At 33.5% G+C, this 10,321-nt stretch overlaps 1 long non-coding RNA gene across 1 annotated transcript in view; it reads right to left on the reverse strand.

The window, feature by feature from the left end:
- LOC129488151 (uncharacterized) overlaps positions 1–9,895 on the reverse strand; it is a 157,348-nt gene extending 147,453 nt beyond the window's left edge. Inside the window, exon 1 of the long non-coding RNA XR_008659601.2 lies at positions 5,390–9,895. This is a non-coding gene — a long non-coding RNA (uncharacterized lncRNA). The remainder of the gene's footprint in view (positions 1–5,389) is intronic.
- Between the last annotated feature and the right edge of the window lie 426 nt (positions 9,896–10,321).

Below are 10,321 nucleotides of genomic sequence, written 5' to 3' on the forward strand. Positions count from 1 at the left end.
TAAGTTTTAGTTTTTGTTGTTGAATGTTTAATATTATCTGTGACTTCTTAAATTCTTCCACTTAAGTTAGAATAACAGACAATCAGATTAGAATGTTGAATCATACTTCTTATACATACTATGATGGTTAATACTGAGTGTCAACTTGATTGGATTAAAGGATACAAAGTATTAATCCTGGGTGTGTCTGTGAGGGTGTTGACAAAGGAGATTAACATTTGAGTCAGTGGGCTGGAGGAGGCAGACCCACACTTAATCTGGTGGGCACCATCTAATGAGTTTCCAGTGAATATAAAGCAGGCAGAAAAACTTGAAAAGGCAAGACTGGCCTAGCCTCCCAGCCTACATCTTTCTCCTGTGCTGGATGCTTCCTGCCCTCCAACATCGGACTCCAAGTTCTTCAGTGTTGAGATTCAGACTGGCTCTCCTTGCTCCTCAAGCTTGCAGACAGACTATGTGCAACCTCACAATTGTGTAAGTTAATACTTAATAAACTCCTCTTTATATATATATATATAAATATATATATAACTAACTATATATAAATATATATAAACATATATATAAATATATATATATAAATATATATATAAATATAAATATAAATATATATAAATATAAATATATATAAATATATATAAATATAAATATATATAAATATATAAATATAAATATATATAAATATATATAAATATAAATATATATAAATATATATAAATATAAATAAATATATATAAATATACATAAATATATATATAAATATATATAAATATATATATAAATATATATAAATATATATAAATATATATAAAAATATATATAAATATATATATAAATATAAATATATCTAAATATATATATAAATATATCTAAATATATCTAAATATATAAATAAATATATCTAAATATATCTAAACATATATAAATATATAAATATATATATATAAATATATAAAAATATATAAATATATATAAATATATATAAATATATGTATAAATATATAAATATATATAAAAATATATAAATATATATAAATATATAAAAATATATAAAAATATATAAATATATAAATATATAAATATATATAAATATATATATAAATATATATGTGGGTGTGTGTGTATATATATATAATGTGTATGTGTATATATGTGTGTGTGTGTGTGTGTGTATATATATATATATATATATCCTATAGTCCTGTCCCTCTAGAGAACCCTAATACAGGCATATAGCATTTTAAATTTTCTATTTGTCTCTATTTTCTTTTTGTATAGAATAATTTAAAACTATATATGAATATATGTTAATTTAATAGATTTTTAAAAAAATTTTATCGATATAAATTGATATATATGTACATATTAATTATATTGCATTCATATTGATATATATGATATATTCATATACTAATATGAATGAAAAAAAGAAGAGACAAAGAAGGATGGAGGGAGGGAGAGACAAAGGAATAAAGAAGAGGAAATACAGTAAGTAGTAGGTAGAGAGATAGGAAGTTTTGAAGAAGACAATTTTCCTATAATAAGTTCCAGTGGTTCATATTTCCTTGTATTTACTGTATCCTTCCCTGTATAAATGACTGCTTTGTGTATTTTTTAAACAGCTTTATTGAGTTATAATTGAGGCACAAAAACTGCATATATTTAATGTATATAATTTGATGAATTTCACATATGCATATATCCATGAAAGCATCACCATATCCATCACTTTCAAAAGTTTTATTGTGGCCAGGGCACATTGGCTCATGCCTGTAATCTCAGCACTTTGGGAGGCCGAGGCAGGCGGATCATCATCTGAGGTCAGGAGTTTGAGATCAGCCTGGCCAACATGGGGAAACCTCATCTTACTAAAAATACAAAATTAGCCAGGCCTGATGGAGCATGCCTGTAATCCCAGCTACTTGGGAGGCTGAGACAGAAGAATCGCTTGAACCCAGGAGGCAGAGGTTGCAGTGAGCCGAGATCATGCCATTGCACTCCAGCCTGGGCAGCAAGAGCAAAACTCTGTCCCTCTCCCCATGAAAAAAAGTTTTATTGTGTCCCTTTATTTATTATTTATTTGTGCTAAGAACATTTAACATGAAATCTACCTTCTAAATTTTGTAAGTGCACAATACAGTATTGTTGACTACAGGAACCATGTTATACAGCAGATCTCTGGAAATAATAGAACTTTTACCAATAGAAAAACAATTCCCCATTTTTTTCTTCTCCCCAGCACCTGGAAACTATCCCTATATTATCTGCTTCTGAGAGTTTCATTATTTTAGGTATATCATGTAAGTGAAATCATGCAGTATTTGTCAGTCTGTGACAAGTTTATTTCATTTAACATAATATCCTCCAGATTTTTTATGTTGTCACAAATGGCAAAAGTTCCTTCTTTGTTAAGATTGAAGAATATTTCATTGTGTATGTAGACCATATGTAAATGATTATTTTGTTCTCATTAGGACTGGTTCTGGAAACAAATCTGATACAGATTTGTTTTCAATAATTCATGCTATTTTTATCCCCCACTCTTCAGTTTTTCTGAATCTCTGGAATTAACCCACTCCTTCAATGTTCTTTGGCCCCATAGTATATTGTTTTGGCCCCATCCTATGCTCCGGACATTTACTCCACCTCCTCTGGCTGCTTCAGGAGAGCCTGTTTTCTGAGAGCTGATAGGAGCTGGTGAACATGCCAGTCTATGTGTTCCTCATGATCATATGTTAAAAAGCTAATCCTGAACATGCTAATAAAATTATCTTCATTAGAAGGTACTTCAAAATGATTAACATGTGTAATTTAATAAAGTCAGGACTATTTGATAGAGCACCTTTTGAGAAAATATAACAAAGAAGATGTCTTTTTTTATACTTTATTATATACTCTTTTTTAAATAAGTTCCAAATTATAATACTCATAAAGCTAAGAGTTTTAAACAACATGGGAAGACTGTAGAAGGAGACATTTGCAGTTAAAACTGGCATTTTGATATTCTTCTAATTGTTGCAAACTGTTATACCTGGGGCCAATCTAACTACAAGCATCAATGACACAAAAATGAAACTGGAAATGTGATAAACTTCAAACTTTAGTTTCTTCTTCACTTTTACTCTTCCTCCATTTCGTGTGTGTGTGTGTGTGTGTGTGTACATATGAGTTTAGAATATATGTATATATATATGAATTTATAAACCCATATGTAAAATTTAAAAAGCTTTAAAGAGAATATATCTTGCCAGTAGGATACATCAAACCTTCTCTTTTTTTTTTTGAGAAAAAAATAAAAATGTCTATATGTGCCTCCTAATGGGTCAAATACTTGAAAAGAAAATAAATAGTAAAGACAAAACAGTTGGTATTGAAGGAAGTCTACTACTCAAATGGAATCTGAAAAGAGAATTGTAGGCATGATCTAGAGAAACAAATCCACAGATAATATGTAATCTTACAAAATAACAATGTTGGCTTTATTGTTTCAGACATCATAAGCTACCTCTTCCATTCTGGCACTTGCTTAATCAGAAATATGTTAGGGGTAAGAAAATGTTAAGCAATGCTTTATTACAGGTGACTGTTGGCCCTCTAGGTATAGTCATTTTTATATTTTTCAACTTGCCCAAGGTGGGAAGATTCCTTGAGTCAGATAATTTTTTAAAATATTTTTCAAAGATATCAAACAAAATTTTTCATTTCTAAATTGTTCTGGTAAAAAAAAATAGTCAAAATAAGAAATACTTAAAAGTAAATAAATAAAATCCTAAACTTCATAGCTTTTTATTTTTGAAGAGACAGGGTTTTGCTGTGTCATCCAGGCTGGAGTTCAGAGACGTTATCATAGCTTGCCAAATCCTCAAACTCCTTCTCAAGTGATCCCCCTCACCTCAGCTTCACAAGTAGCTGGGACTACAGGTGTGTATCACCACATCTGACTAATTTTTTTTTGTTTTTTATTTTTTGTAGAGACAGGATCTCACTATGTTGCCTAGGCTGTTGTTGAACTCCTAGACTCAAGCCGTCCTCCCATCTCAGCCTCTCAAAGTGCTGGAATTATACATATGAGCCCCTGAGCTTCGCCTCATAGCTTCTTTAAATACTATCTTACTTTAGGTTCCCAAAGCAGACCTTTAGACAAGATTTAAGTGCACATGGTTTATTTGGGATGTGATCCCAATTAGTAAGGTATAAGAATGGCCAAGTAAGAAAGCAAAAGGAGAAAGTCAATAAAGAGTGTTTGTTGCTAATATGGTGATTGGCCTTCAGTTCCAGAAGTAAACTTTTTGAGGGAACACAGAAAGCATCTCAGAAGTTGCCTATTACAGTTCTGAGGCATTTATTTGCCAACTTTCATTCTTCATTGATTATGGGTCACATTTGCTCTCTACCTGCTAAGCAGAGGAATGCAGTAGGGATCAGATCAGTGCTTAGCATGTTTGCTTGCATGTGACCTCTCAAGTGAGTTGAAGAGATATGAACAAGACACTTAGCATGTCTGCTACAAACAGGCTTAATTCATTATGCTTTAAAATAGATCTGCTTTAGGTACATGCTTCATAATATAATAGTTTTTCAATTTTGATAAGAATATATGCTTATGTTACTGATGTTTCATGTAGGTCTTAATACATATTAAATAGTTTTTGATAGTTCTTGGATGATTAATATATCTTTTACACTTTTTGCCTGCTCTGTGCCTAAAAGGTTGACATTTTCTTCTAACCCCCATCAGGCAATTATCTCATTAAACTCTCCAGGTTCTAGTAACCCTTCCCTTCCCTGGTGCCTTCAGGCCTAGGTTTGGCAAAGCTTGCTGCTGTTACTAGCTTCAGCATGCTGCACATTGTTGCTTTTCATAACTCTTGCCCAAAACTTTGTAAATATTTTTATTACATTTTTCTCAGTTATCCAGCCCAAGTGTGGCATTTGTCTAAAACACGGTAATAAAATTCATACATACCGTGAAATGCAAGATGTAGAGAATATAAAATAAATATTGCCCTCTCATTACTAGGGGCAACATACGTAGCTGACACAGGTTAGAAGTATATAATGCAAGATAAACATATTTATGTTGCAGAACTCCCAGAATCAAATCTGGAAAAACCACCCCTATTCAGAGAAATGTAACATAAGCATGAATGAGTACTCTGGCAGGACTTAAAAAATATGTTTAAATCTGCAAGTAGATCAGACTTTTTAAACACCAGACGAAAAGACTCCGAGATACTAAATATTAATTTCATATCTGTAGAAACAAATCAATAATAAAATAAAAGTAATTATCTAATAATAAGCCACATCTCATTATGTCAAAGATGGACACTCAAAAGGTGCTACTTGAGTAACTTTGTGCATCCTAACTGCTATATTTCTGCATTACCTGCATGGATGACAGAGAATTCCATCTTCATCTTTGCAAGTATTGTTAACATGAAGAGCCTGAAAATCACAGGACTCCACCCTCAATCTGCAACTATATGAAACAATGGCAGAAAGAATAACATATTTTGTCTTCTTTTAACCAATAACAAACTCCCCACTTAGCCCTACAACCACTACACCAGGAGATATAAATTTAATACCATCAATTACAAAAAAAAATACTGGTTAGGGACTTAACATTTTGTAATTGACAAAGCTAATTCCAAGCTGGCTTACACAATAAAGGACATATTTCAATCCACATAAATAAAACTCCAGTACCAGGTCTAGATTCGAGAAAGTTATACTCCAGTGGCGAAAACCATGACACCACAAATCCAGCTTCTTTTTGACTTTGTACTCTCCCCCTCATTGGTGTCTTTAATTCTCAAGCCACACATTGCCTTTCATCCACCATCAGTACAAGATTGATATTATTCCCCTGTGATCAATAATGGCTGCTACAGTTCCAGCCCTCACGTACTAACACTTCATTATCCTGGGAAATGGGGTCTCTTTTTCCTCTCATACAAAGTTCTGGAATTCACTAACCTCTCAGTATCTCCAAATGTGTCATGTACCCTGCCCTAATCTAATCAGTGTATGCAGTTGAATGTGGCTTAATGATATGGTAAAAGCAATGGAGATCTATCCTTGAGCTAACTCACATAAATGAAAATCAAAGAAATGTTAATTCTGTAAAGGGAAATTGAGGCACTACTGGTGAGAAAGAAGGGAATAAGAACTGGGTAAAGAACAAACACATTTCTCCTACAAAGTAGAAAATATGAGAATTTGGAAAGAGTTCTAAGTATATAAATTAGTCAAGTATAACCAGATTAACCATTAACTTATTGTCCAAACAAACCCAAAGCATTATTGAGAGTGAAAGTAGATGCTATTAATAATTAGGCCAGCAGAAAAGTTGTAAATCAGGACAGTCTCAGACAAACTTGGAAGCATGCCATTCTTGAAGCTCCAGATCCTTCTCTCTAACTGCTGCCATCTCTACTTCAATGTTTCACAGATACATAAAATTAAACATGATTAAATCAATATATTCTCTTCCAAACTTAGTCCCCTTCTATTCTTCCCTTTGTGAGTGATACCACCATCCATCCAGAAGCACAATGCAGAACCTGGCACAGTTAGCCTTGACACAACCTCTTTCCTGTTATTCTTCATCCAGTCCATCACATTTATCTTGTAAAATACTTTAAATCATCCAAACTCCCCATCTACACTGCAATGTCTCAAGGCCCCTTTTTCATCACCTCGTAGTGGGACTAGAGTAATAACCATCTAAGCGATCTCTCAACATTTATTTTTGCCTTTATTCCAATCTAAATAAGTCATTTCAAAACACAAATGTCATCAACTCAACTACTTGTTTAAAACATTCAATGATTTCTTATTGATCTTGAAAACCAATGCAATGTTCATATTGAGACACGATCTGGCTGTGCCTGCCTTTATTACCTGTCTCCCTCTACTGCCCCTGCTCCTTTTTATCCATCTCCAGCCACATTAGTTTTTGTTCATTTTCTCACACATGCTTTATTAGTTTTTCAGGGAAGCCACAACAAAGTGCCAAAACCTGGGAGGCTTAAAACAGAAATTTATGATCCTCTGGTTCTGGAGGCTAGAGGTCTGAAATCAAGGTATCAGCAGAGCCACGCTCCCTCTGAAACTTGTAGGGAAGAATTGCCTTTCTAGAGTCTGATGTTTGTTGGCAATCATTGATGTTACTTGGTTTTCAGCTTTAGCATTTCACTCTCTAACACCACCATAACATGACATTCTTTCTTCATGTGTCTCTGCTCCTGCATCTCTTCTCCTCTTCTTATGACACCAGTCAGTTTGGATTAAGGGTCCATCCTATTCCAGTATGACCTCATCCTAACAACTAATTACACCTGCACTGATGCCCTATTTCCAAATAAGAGCACATTCTGACGTACTTGCAGTTAGAACTTCAACATATCTTTTGGGGGGATAAAATTCAACCCATAACACATGCTCTATTTCCTTCAGCTACAGACTGCACATGCTGTTCCTTCTGCAGGAAACATTCTTCTCTCACTGTTTGCTTGGTTGGTTTTTATTTATCCTTCAATCTCAACTCAAAAGGCACTTTGCTGGGGGAGATTTCTCTTACACAGCATGAAAGTCAACTTTTCCCATTATATACTGTCTCTATACCCCATATCTATTCTTCATAAGAATTATCACAATTATATTTGTATTTATTATTTATTATTTATGATCTTATTATTTTTTTTTTCCCGAAACAGAGTCTCGCTCTGTCGCCCAGGCTGGAGTGCAGTGGCGCAATCTTGGCTCACTGCAAACTCCGCCTCCCGGTTTCACGCCATTCTCCTGCCTCAGCCTCCCCACGCCCGCTAATATTTTTTTTTTTTTTTTTTTTTTTTTTTTTGTATTTTTAGTAGAGATGCGGTTTAACAGTGTTATCCAGGATGGTCTCGATCTTCTGACTTCGTGATCTGCCCGTCTCGGCCTCCCAAAGTGCTGGGATTACAGGCATTAGCCACCATGCCCAGCCGATCTTATGTATTATTTACCCTAATGCCTAGCATAAGCGCAAAGCAGGCATTCAATGCATATTTATTGATTTAAGTAATGAATGCAGACATAAAAATAAGGACTTGTTTTCTGATAGCACAAATTGGACTAGAAAAATTTACATTTTGGCAACATTTAGCTTAATGCTCCTGAAGACAGGAAATTAGTAGTCTTTAAAGATTCCCTAAATTCTAAGATTTTATTATATTTTTGGCACTTTTATTCTTTTCCTCTTGATTCATCTCTTAGTGCCCTTGGCATGTTGAATACTCTGGAGTCTTGACACTGTAGTCTCTCTTTTCTGACATGATTTATTTTTATTTTGGTTTTAAATTCTTTAATACAAGAGGCAAAAATCAAAGAAAATGGTTATTTGTAACTCTATTGTAAGGTATATTGTACACTTATGAAGTGTCAAAATAAACTCTGAAATTATATGAAAAGCTGCCAAAGCAATTTGTTTTCAATCTATCCATTGTGTTTAGTATGTTATCATTTTCTTTACTTGTGTTAAAACTTTCTTTTGTCAAGATTCTATGTTGACACAATTGAGTAATGCAGAGCACATCAGATTTTCCACTGAGAGTACACAGTACACTTTCATCTTCACAGTCTTGTATTACCTCAGCATGTAACAGGGCAATTCTATTTAAACTAGAATACACATTCTTTCAGCTTTAGTTTGTCCTATGTATCACTGAAATATTTTACCATAGATCTTATGTTTTAGTTCTAAAACATAATCTGTTGAAATTTTTGTCTGATTCTTTTTATTTGTTGTTATACTAGTGCCAACTGACATGAACAACCCAGCTTACTGCAGCAAAACAGATAATATAGAGGAGAAGGAAACCAAGAGACAAGGTGAAGAATATGTAATATTCTGAAGACCTAAGCCATGATGATGTTTCTGGGACTAAAAGAATCAACTTCTTCTTCATTTGTTTTCTGTATACTTTGTTATTCCTTTCAACTTAAGATTATTTTCTAATGAAATGTTCTGTTTACATTTTTTTACCCTCCTACAATGAGACAAATAATAAATTCATAAATATTGCTTGCATAATAGGGGACAAATATATATAATGCATATATTATATAATGTATATATAATGTCTTTTAAATAATAAAGGAAAAAATAGTTTCTAAATCTATACACTTTCATTGAAAGCAACCTTAGAGATTAAAAAAATGCGGCTGGGCACGGTGGCTCATGCCTGTAATCCCAGCACTTTGGGAGGCCGAGGCGGGTGGATAACCTGAGGTCAGGAGTTCAACACCAGCCTGACACGTGGTGAAACCCTGTCTCCACTAAAAGTACAAAAAATTAGCCGGGCATGGTGGCATACGCCTATAATCCCAGCTACTCAGGAGGCTGAGGCAGGAGAATCACTTGAACCTGGGAGGTGGAGGTTGCAGTGAGCCAAGATTATGTCATTGCACTCCAGCCTGGGAGACAAGAGTGAAAATCTGTCCCCCCCCCAAAAAAAAATGCTATTTCTTTCAAGACTCCATTTCAGCTACATATTAAATGATAAAGAGTATTTCTGTCATGTCAAGGTATCATAGATTTATAAATCGGCTGACTTTGTCTTCAGATATCAGTATGCTGAAGTTTCTTCATAGTGTGAATTTCAGGATGCTGAAGAGATATCTCTACCATCATTATGTCTATAACATACTTCAATATTTTATTCTGAAAACTGAACACAATAACACATGCCTGTTATCTTATTTATTCCTATCATACTCTGAAGTTAAATGTTCATAAATATCTGGCCATTTTTATTTTTCTTCCTATTTTAGAATGTTTTCATCTTCACTTTATAATATATGTAGTTTCTGTAGATTCTAATATATACACAAACTTGAATATATACTGTTTTTTAATTAATAGCCCACCTTGAGGTATTAACTTTAAATATATAGAATGTGCCAAAACAATGGTTTAAAGTTGAACATCTCTATCCTATTTTTAATTTGAGTTTGCATATTACATATACCTCATAACTGTATTTGATTTCTGAATTTCTTTTATTTCAATCATATTATTTTCTTATGGGAAAAAAATTTCAATAATTTCTTACAGCCAACTAAGTTAAAAGTAAACCTTTCTGGCTAGTTTTCAACGCCCTCTAAATAACAGGCTTACTCCAAGCAGATATGCGATATGGTTTGGCTGTGACCCCCACCCAAATCTCATTTTGAATTGTAGTTTCTATAATCCCCCTATGTGTCGTGGGAGGGACCTAGTGGGAGGTAATTAAGTCATGGGGAAAGTTAACTCCATGCTGCGGTTCTCTTGATA

The sequence above is a fragment of the Symphalangus syndactylus genome, chromosome 8 (genome assembly GCF_028878055.3).
Source record: "Symphalangus syndactylus isolate Jambi chromosome 8, NHGRI_mSymSyn1-v2.1_pri, whole genome shotgun sequence".
Lineage (NCBI taxonomy): Eukaryota > Metazoa > Chordata > Mammalia > Primates > Hylobatidae > Symphalangus > Symphalangus syndactylus.